Source organism: Micromesistius poutassou (genome assembly GCF_964030765.1).
Source record: "Micromesistius poutassou genome assembly, chromosome: 12".
NCBI lineage: Eukaryota > Metazoa > Chordata > Actinopteri > Gadiformes > Gadidae > Micromesistius > Micromesistius poutassou.
In genome coordinates this window covers 9,182,396-9,191,323 of record NC_140282.1, presented here as the reverse complement: position 1 = coordinate 9,191,323, position 8,928 = coordinate 9,182,396, and positions in this window count along the sequence as shown.

Here is an 8,928-nt window from a genome sequence, read left to right as displayed (position 1 = left end):
GCTTTGTCACCCTGCAAGTCCTGATCTGAATACAGGACTTGAAGTTCAGACCTCAGGCTCCCTGAATCAAAGTGATGGTGATGAACTACCAAAACAATATGAAACTTGAACAAGGAAATGTGGGAATTATGTTAAACTGAAGCAAGGAATTGTGTGAATAAGTGTATGAAATGTACGATGAAAAGTGTCTATCAATTTCGCCAAGCAAATATCAAGAAATAGGTTGCAGTTTCGACTCGCTTGCAAAATCCGCGATGTGACAATTTTCTGATGCAATTTTCTCACGAAAATGAGCTTCCCCTCTTTGAAAGACCAGCAGCCGCCACTGAAATGCACACACACATACACACAAATGCATGCATGCACACAAATGCGCGCACACACACACACACACACACACACACACACACACACACACACACACACACACACACACACACAAATGCACACACGCACACACACGCACACACACACACACACACACACACACACACACACACACACACACACACATACTGTGGCAACCCGGCCCGAACACAGCGGCCCTTGAAGCCCAGGGGGCAGGTGATACAGGGGGTCTACCACCCTTTTCCCCTAGAGGGCGCTGGGGACCGTAGTAGCGCTGCAACACTCAGGGCGATGGGAAACACCTGTGCAGGAGGAAGGAGATCAAAGGCAGGTGAGGTGCATAAAAGCAGAGTGGATGCTCTGTCTAAAGGGGGACATGTGGTTGCAGTGCGAGGAGACAGACCGGACTGAGATTCCTGGCCAGGACGAGCCAGTCCCTGACCGAGACTGACCCGCGGAGACAGCCGGCGTATCGGGACGGCCCGCCGCGCACAAGGACCGAGAGGGACCGTGAGAAAGGACCGGGAAACCCGCTGAGGCTCACGGAGCACGGATTTTCAGTTATAGTTTTTTCTACGATGTGAGATGTCCACCCAGTTATGATTTGGATTAAATAAATGCGCCAATTTTTCGGTTTTTCCGCTGAGAGACGTATTGATTGGGGGGAGACGGAACATTACGGAACCGGGTTACCAGAATACACACACAAGAACACACATGTGAAACATGCATGATGTAACGTGGTGACCAAATTAGCTCATTAAGCAGCATGGTGTTGAACTGGTTTAGAGAGTAAAATATCTGAGTTTTAAACTTTGAATTTAATTTAATTTGTCTTTGAAGATATGACCCCCCCCCCCCCAAAATATCATAGCATAGCTTACGGCCAGTGACGGACTGGACGGTCTGGTATTTGGGTAGGCAGTTTGGCCGTTTGGCCTCTCGTGGGCCGGTCGGGCCGGCCAATCACGGAGCGGCATGCTTGTTGGGATCGTGCGGCCCCACCGTCGCGACGGCGGCCCCGCATTATCTATCTCACCCCCCCCCCCCCCCCCCCCCCCCGAGTAGACAGACATGTTTCATGAGGGAGATTCTGAGGTAAAAAAAACAACCTGAAAGCCAGAAATTTGAAAATCATCAACAAATAAAACGTCCCCTTCGTAGAAGCAGATATCCTCACAGCTCATTACAATCGCTCATAATTGACAGATGGCTCTGTCACTTTATAACAAACGACAATCAGATAATAACTCTGAGTTGGCAGCGACGGACCTGCAGAACTACAGGTAGGCCTTCTAAATACGACGTATGATGGGGTAGTGGCAGTTGCCTATATCCTCACATAGATCTTAGAGTAGCCTACTGCAGATTTTACAAACGACCTGTTTTACCTGATTTTTACGTGGCTTATAAATAAGCATTCCAATTCAAACCTTAATGATATTTATGTCATATTTTAATCATTTTTAGTGATTAAAATTGTTAAATCCCTTGTAGATCAGTACTTTGGAACATCATTTTCTGATTCTTAAGTAGGTCATAGTATCTGTGCGATGTTGGTTAGTTTATGGGTGGGTTGTTGTGCATTTTCTCTATTTTCTATTGTCTAGCTTTCAGAAGTGAAAAAAAGACAGTTGGCTTTTTCTTTATTTCTTTTTTTTTTAATTTTCCAAGTACCCCCTGCAGTACTCCAAAGTACCCCTAGGGGTACGCATACTCCCGTTTGAGAACCACTGAAACGGGGGTACACAGTTGATTATACTTCATAAAACGGGTGGCTTAAATCAAGCGATCTGATTGGTTCCCAACTGTTGTATATTGAGTGTATACACACAGCTATGACGCCCGTTCAGTTTACAGAGTTCAGTATCACTCCGCACCTTGAACTGTTGTTTATTTATATATAAAAGCAATAGCATAGTTCACTGAAGCCTAAAAATATGTTGATTGCTGGAGAGGGTGGAAATGTTGTAAAGCAATAGGCACACGGTAAGTGAACTCGATAGTAGGCAAAATTGCTGGCGAACCGAGCTACCGTCTCTAGCCTAGCCTTCTTTCTGAAGGACGCTACAGTGTGTTGCATAGCAACCGCCGTACACTTTGCAGGCAGCCAGGAGGGACTACTTTTTTGTATTTGTTAAAAAAAAATCCTTTTCCGACTTTCTCGCTTTTTCAAAATTGAGGGCGTCTATGACTTTCATTTCGCCATACCTACGTAACCATTTGCGTGTCGGGACGGACAACGCCCCTTAACTGTGGTATAATGAGAACATACCACAGCCTGTCGTGATCTATTGCTTAACTATACTATAGAGTATAATCAACTGTTGCAACAGTTTGCTGATAAAATGGGCACACACACACACACACACACACACACACACACACACACACACACACACACAGTGACTTACTGTATCTTGAGGAGATTTCAACAGGCACGTAGACATAGGCTCTGCTCTTTGGCCAGGTGCAGCCCCGGGCCGTGCAGGGAACTGCGTTGCGCTTGGACGGCATGGCGATGTCTCCATTTGTGATGTGCGGTCCTCCCCTCAAATGTGCTGTAGGAACACATATTTACATTTATCGACCACACATCACGAGGACCGGACGAGGAAGAAGGACGATGGTGATCCATGTTTGATTCCCGTGGGATGGCCCTACACACACGTACCCAGCCCGGCGTTCGCAGCCTCGATGTAGTCCGTGGCCCCCTTGGGTGCCTCACTCCCAGCCTTGTTGCTATCTGCAAACACATTGAGGAGGTGTTGTCTGACATACATTGTCTGTGGCTTGTTTAAAGACATGTGTGTTGTGTTCGTATTACAGAGGGAGCCACAGACAGAGCGGTACAGAGCAGTATGGGGGTCACAGCCAGCGTGTTGTGGCTACAGAACAACTCACCCAGTTTCTTTTCAGCATCCTTCCCTGATGTGCTGTTTCTTTCGCCCTGCAGGGAAAGAAACACATAAACGCATGTATAATTTTGAGCGTGTGTGAGGGAGCGACATAGAGAGAAACCGAGGGAGAGAGAGAGAGACAGAGAGATCGAGAGGGAGAGAGAGAGAGAGAGAGAGAGAGACAGAGAAATGGAGGTAGAGAAAGAGACAAAGACAGAGAAACAAAGACAGAGAGGGTCTTACCGAAGGAAGGGCGAAGACAGCGCTGGAAGTCAGAGAGAGGACGAGGATGAGAGCCACGAAGGAATTCATGATGAACCCTTGCGCCAATCACTCGATCTTATCTTCTTTTTCGGTCCAAGGATCTGAACAGATTTGCTGAAATCAAAGGAAGAAAGAAGCAGATAAGCACAGCTGTAGTGTCAGCGTCCGAGGGGGGGACAGCGTAAGGATAAGGATGTCCCCTTACCTCTTCAGGAGAGTTGAAGGCTGCACACAGAAACGTCTTGTCCTCTTCTTTTATAGACGCCATGGGTGGACCTCTGATGACTTCTGAAAAGTCCTCCTCTGTTGTATTAGTGAATGCTTAGTGGGTGTAAGATGACAAGAACTGTGTTGAATCTGAGCCAAAAGTGTCTAAACAAATGAACAAATAAACACAATGATGAAAACATGATGATCTGTCGAACCAGTAGGGTCAGTAGCGCGAAATTAAGAACATTTCTGAGCCACATTACAGAGTCGCATTTGCACACACACACACACACACACACACACACACACACACACACACATACACACACGCACATACGATACGATACAATACAAATTATTTATTTTATTAATTTGAAATTTAGAAATTTGTTGAATACATACATACATACAAATGCACACACACATAGACACAAATGCATGCATGCACACAAATGTGCACACACACACAAACAAATGCACACACGCACACACACACACACATACACATACAAGAACACACACATTTCACTTAAGCTGTGGGCAGCTTAAGTGAAATATGCATTATCTAACGTGGTGACCAAATTAGCTCATTAAGAAGCATGGTGTTGAACTGGTTTAGAGAGTAAAATATCTGAGTTTTAAACTTTGAATTTAATTTAATTTGTCTTTGAAGATATGACCCCCCAAAATATCACAGCATAGCTCACGGCTATTCATAGAAAAATCATAATAATAATTCATAGACAACCTTTCATGGGGGAGATTCTGAGGTAAAAAAAAACCTGAAAGCCTTCATCCATTCAAAGATGCTGTAAGCAAGAGAGCAGAAATTAGAAAATCATCAACAAATAAAACTTCCCTTTCGAAGGTACAGTAAACTAGAAGCAGATATCCTCACAGCTCATTACAATCGCTCATAATTGACAGATGGCTCTGTCGCTTTATAACAAACGACAATCAGATAATAACTCTGAGTTGGCAATGCCGGGACCTTTACCTGCAGGACTACAGGTAGGCCTTCTGAATATGACGTATGATGGGGTAGTGGCAGTTGCCTATCCTCACATAGATCTTAGAGTACTGCAGATTTTACAAACGACCCGTTTAACCTGATTTTTACGTGGCTTATAAATAAGCATTCCAATTCAAACCTTAATGATATTTATGTCATATTTGAATCCTTTTTAGTGTTTAAAATAGTTAAATCCCTTGTAGATCAGTGCTTTGGAATATCATTTTCTGATTCTGATTCTTAAGTAGGCCATAGTATCTGCGCGTCGAGAGATGTTGGTTAGTTTGTATAGGTGTCTCATGTTACCGCACTAAAAACAAATGTATTTCCTGATACCTGGTTTCTGATCAAGGGAGTGACCAATGCTATAGGAATAGGGAAATATACTCACTACTTGTCAAACCTGAAACAACAAGAACCAACAAGAAGAATGTTATGTTGCAGGCCTTTCACATGGTAGGCTCCTTCAGTGTGTTATGAGGAAACAGGGGAGCTGAAGAGTACCTTTTAATTTGATTGCATGGTGACACTTAAATATATTATGATCAGCAATGCAGTTCATCAAGACACTTAGCATGGGTGGTGTCTGAAGACAATGTCACAATGTCTTAATGAAGAAACACAATGTCCATGATAGAGAGGGGGAGTTATTTAACAGATTTAGCTTCCTGTTTCAGCTCAAACTACTGGTAATTATAAGACAATCGTTGAATCGTTGAATGAATGCATAGCTACCACTGTTGTAGTGATGGATTTTGTTGTGCCACTGCCATTGGTTATGTATAATAAATGCACTGTGACGCTACGGGAATGTATGAGAAGGAAATCGAGTCAGTCGAACTGCGATGCCGCATTCCTACACTTAGCTTTACAAACTGTTCTCATTAGTGGCAACAATTGGAGCTACATGTGCAGGTGTATAAAGGAGCTTCTCCTGTTTAAAGCGGCTCAAGTCCTACACCGATAACACAATGGGCCAAGGCCGTTTAAGCAGCCTAGCTCTGCTGGCCATTGAGAGGACACTGGTCAAGTCACTGGAAGAGACAGCTAGTTGGTATGACAGAGCATTTCCTTGAAAAGGAACATATGCATAAATTGACAATTTATCTGATGTAGGCCGAAAATGAGCTTCCCCTCTTTGAAAGACCAGCAGCCGCCACTGAAATGCACACACACACAAACAAATGCACACACACACATACACATACAAGAACACACACATTTCACTTAAGCTGTGGGCAGCTTAAGTGAAATATGCATTATCTAACGTGGTGACCAAATTAGCTCATTAAGAAGCATGGTGTTGAACTGGTTTAGAGAGTAAAATATCTGAGCTTTAAACTTTGAATTTAATTTAATTTGTCTTTGAAGATATGACCCCCCAAAATATCACAGCATAGCTCACGGCTATTCATAGAAAAATCATAATAATAATTCATAGACAACCTTTCATGGGGGAGATTCTGAGGTAAAAAAAAACCTGAAAGCCTTCATCCATTCAAAGATGCTGTAAGCAAGAGAGCAGAAATTTGAAAATCATCAACAAATAAAACGTCCCTTTCGAAGGTACAGTAAACTAGAAGCAGATATCCTCACAGCTCATTACAATCGCTCATAATTGACAGATGGCTCTGTCGCTTTATAACAAACGACAATCAGATAATAACTCTGAGTTTGCAGAGCCGGGACCTTTACCTGCAGGACTAAAGGTAGGCCTTCTGAATACGACGTATGATGGGGTAGTGGCAGTTGCCTATCATCACATAGATCTAAGAGTACTGCTGACTACTAAAAACAAATGTATTTCCTGATACCTGGTTTCTGATCAAGGGGGAAATATTCTCACTACTTGTCAAACCTGAAAGAACAAGAACCAACAAGAAGAATGTTATGTTGCAGGCCTTTCACATGGTAGGCTCCTTCAGTGTGTTATGAGGAAACAGGGGAGCTGAAAAGTACCTTTTAATTTGATTGCATGGTGACACTTAAATATATTATTATCAGCAATGCAGTTCATCAAGACACTTAGCATGGGTGGTGTCTGAAGACAATGTCACAATGTCTTTATGAAGAAACACAATGTCCATGATAGAGAGGGGGAGTTATTTAACAGATTTAGCTTCCTGTTTCAGCTCAAACTACTGGTAATTATAAGACAATCGTTGAATCGTTGAATGAATGCATAGCTACCACTGTTGTAGTGATGGATTTTGTTGTGCCACTGCCATTGGTTATATAAATGCACTGTGACGCTACGGGAATGTATGAGAAGGAAATCGAGTCAGTCGAACTGCGATGCTGCATTCCTACACTTAGCTTTACAAACTGTTCTCATTAGTGGCAACAATTGGAGCTACATGTGCAGGTGTATAAAGGAGCTTCTCCTGTTTAAAGCGGCTCAAGTCCTACACCGATAACACAATGGGCCAAGGCCGTTTAAGCAGCCTAGCTCTGCTGGCCATTGAGAGGACACTGGTCAAGTCACTGGAAGAGACAGCTAGTTGGTATGACAGAGCATTTCCTTGAAAAGGAACATATACATAAATTGACAATTTATCTGATGTAGGCCGAAAATGAGCTTCCCCTCTTTGAAAGACCAGCAGCCGCCACTGAAATGCACACACACACAAACAAATGCACACACACACATACACATACAAGAACACACACATTTCACTTAAGCTGTGGGCAGCTTAAGTGAAATATGCATTATCTAACGTGGTGACCAAATTAGCTCATTAAGAAGCATGGTGTTGAACTGGTTTAGAGAGTAAAATATCTGAGCTTTAAACTTTGAATTTAATTTAATTTGTCTTTGAAGATATGACCCCCCAAAATATCACAGCATAGCTCACGGCTATTCATAGAAAAATCATAATAATAATTCATAGACAACCTTTCATGGGGGAGATTCTGAGGTAAAAAAAAACCTGAAAGCCTTCATCCATTCAAAGATGCTGTAAGCAAGAGAGCAGAAATTTGAAAATCATCAACAAATAAAACGTCCCTTTCGAAGGTACAGTAAACTAGAAGCAGATATCCTCACAGCTCATTACAATCGCTCATAATTGACAGATGGCTCTGTCGCTTTATAACAAACGACAATCAGATAATAACTCTGAGATGGCAGCACCGGGACCTTTACCTGCAGGACTACAGGTAGGCCTTCTGAATATGACGGGGTAGTGGCAGTGGCCTATCCTCACATAGATCTTAGAGTACTGCAGATTTTACAAACAACCTGTTTAACCAGATTTTTACGTGGCTTATAAATAAGCATTCCAATTCAAACCTTAATGATATTTATGTCATATTTGAATCCTAGTGATTAAAATAGTTAAATCCCTTGTAGATCAGTACTTTGGAATATCATTTTCTGATTCTGATTGTTAAGTAGGCCATAGTATCTGCGCGTCGAGAGATATTGGTTAGTTTGTATAGGTGTCTCATGTTACCGCACTAAAAACAAATGTATTTCCTGATACCTGGTTTCTGATCAAGGGAGTGACCAATGCTATAGGAATAGGGAAATATTCTCACTACTTGTCAAACCTGAAACAACAAGAACCAACAAGAAGAATGTTATGTTGCAGTCACCCTCCATTGTTAGCAGTGGCGGAGCCAGAGGGGGGGCCGGGGGTGGCACTGGCCCACCCTGGAACTTGATGTGCCACCCCAGGTGCCACCCCAGTTGATTGACAGTTCACTGCATGTTTCGTTGAAAGCGCGATCTATGCTCTCGCACTCGCAGGCTCTCGGCCTCCCTTTTAACGCGCAAAGTAATCATGCACTACCAAACTACTGGTAATTATAACACAATTGTTGAATCGTTGAATGAATGCATAGCTACCACTGTTGTAGTGATGGATTTTGTTGTGCCACTGCCATTGGTTATATTTATTGAGACCTCGGAGTTAAAGACTTCGGATTTGACAACTGGTCATGGTTCAAAATACATTTGCAGTGTAACGGATGTGGATTCAAAGACCATTGACAAACTGAAACAAAAATAATGTTTGATATTATTGTGAGAGCAAGTGTGAGCAAATAAACTGACAACATTATTTGTTTTGCTCTGTATTTATTCAGTATGTCTTCCTACAGACCAGATCTGCACCACCAGCAGATCATCAAACAGGGTTAGATATCGCATTGTAATGCAAATGAATGCTGATCTTGCAAGCCAGGTTTTTT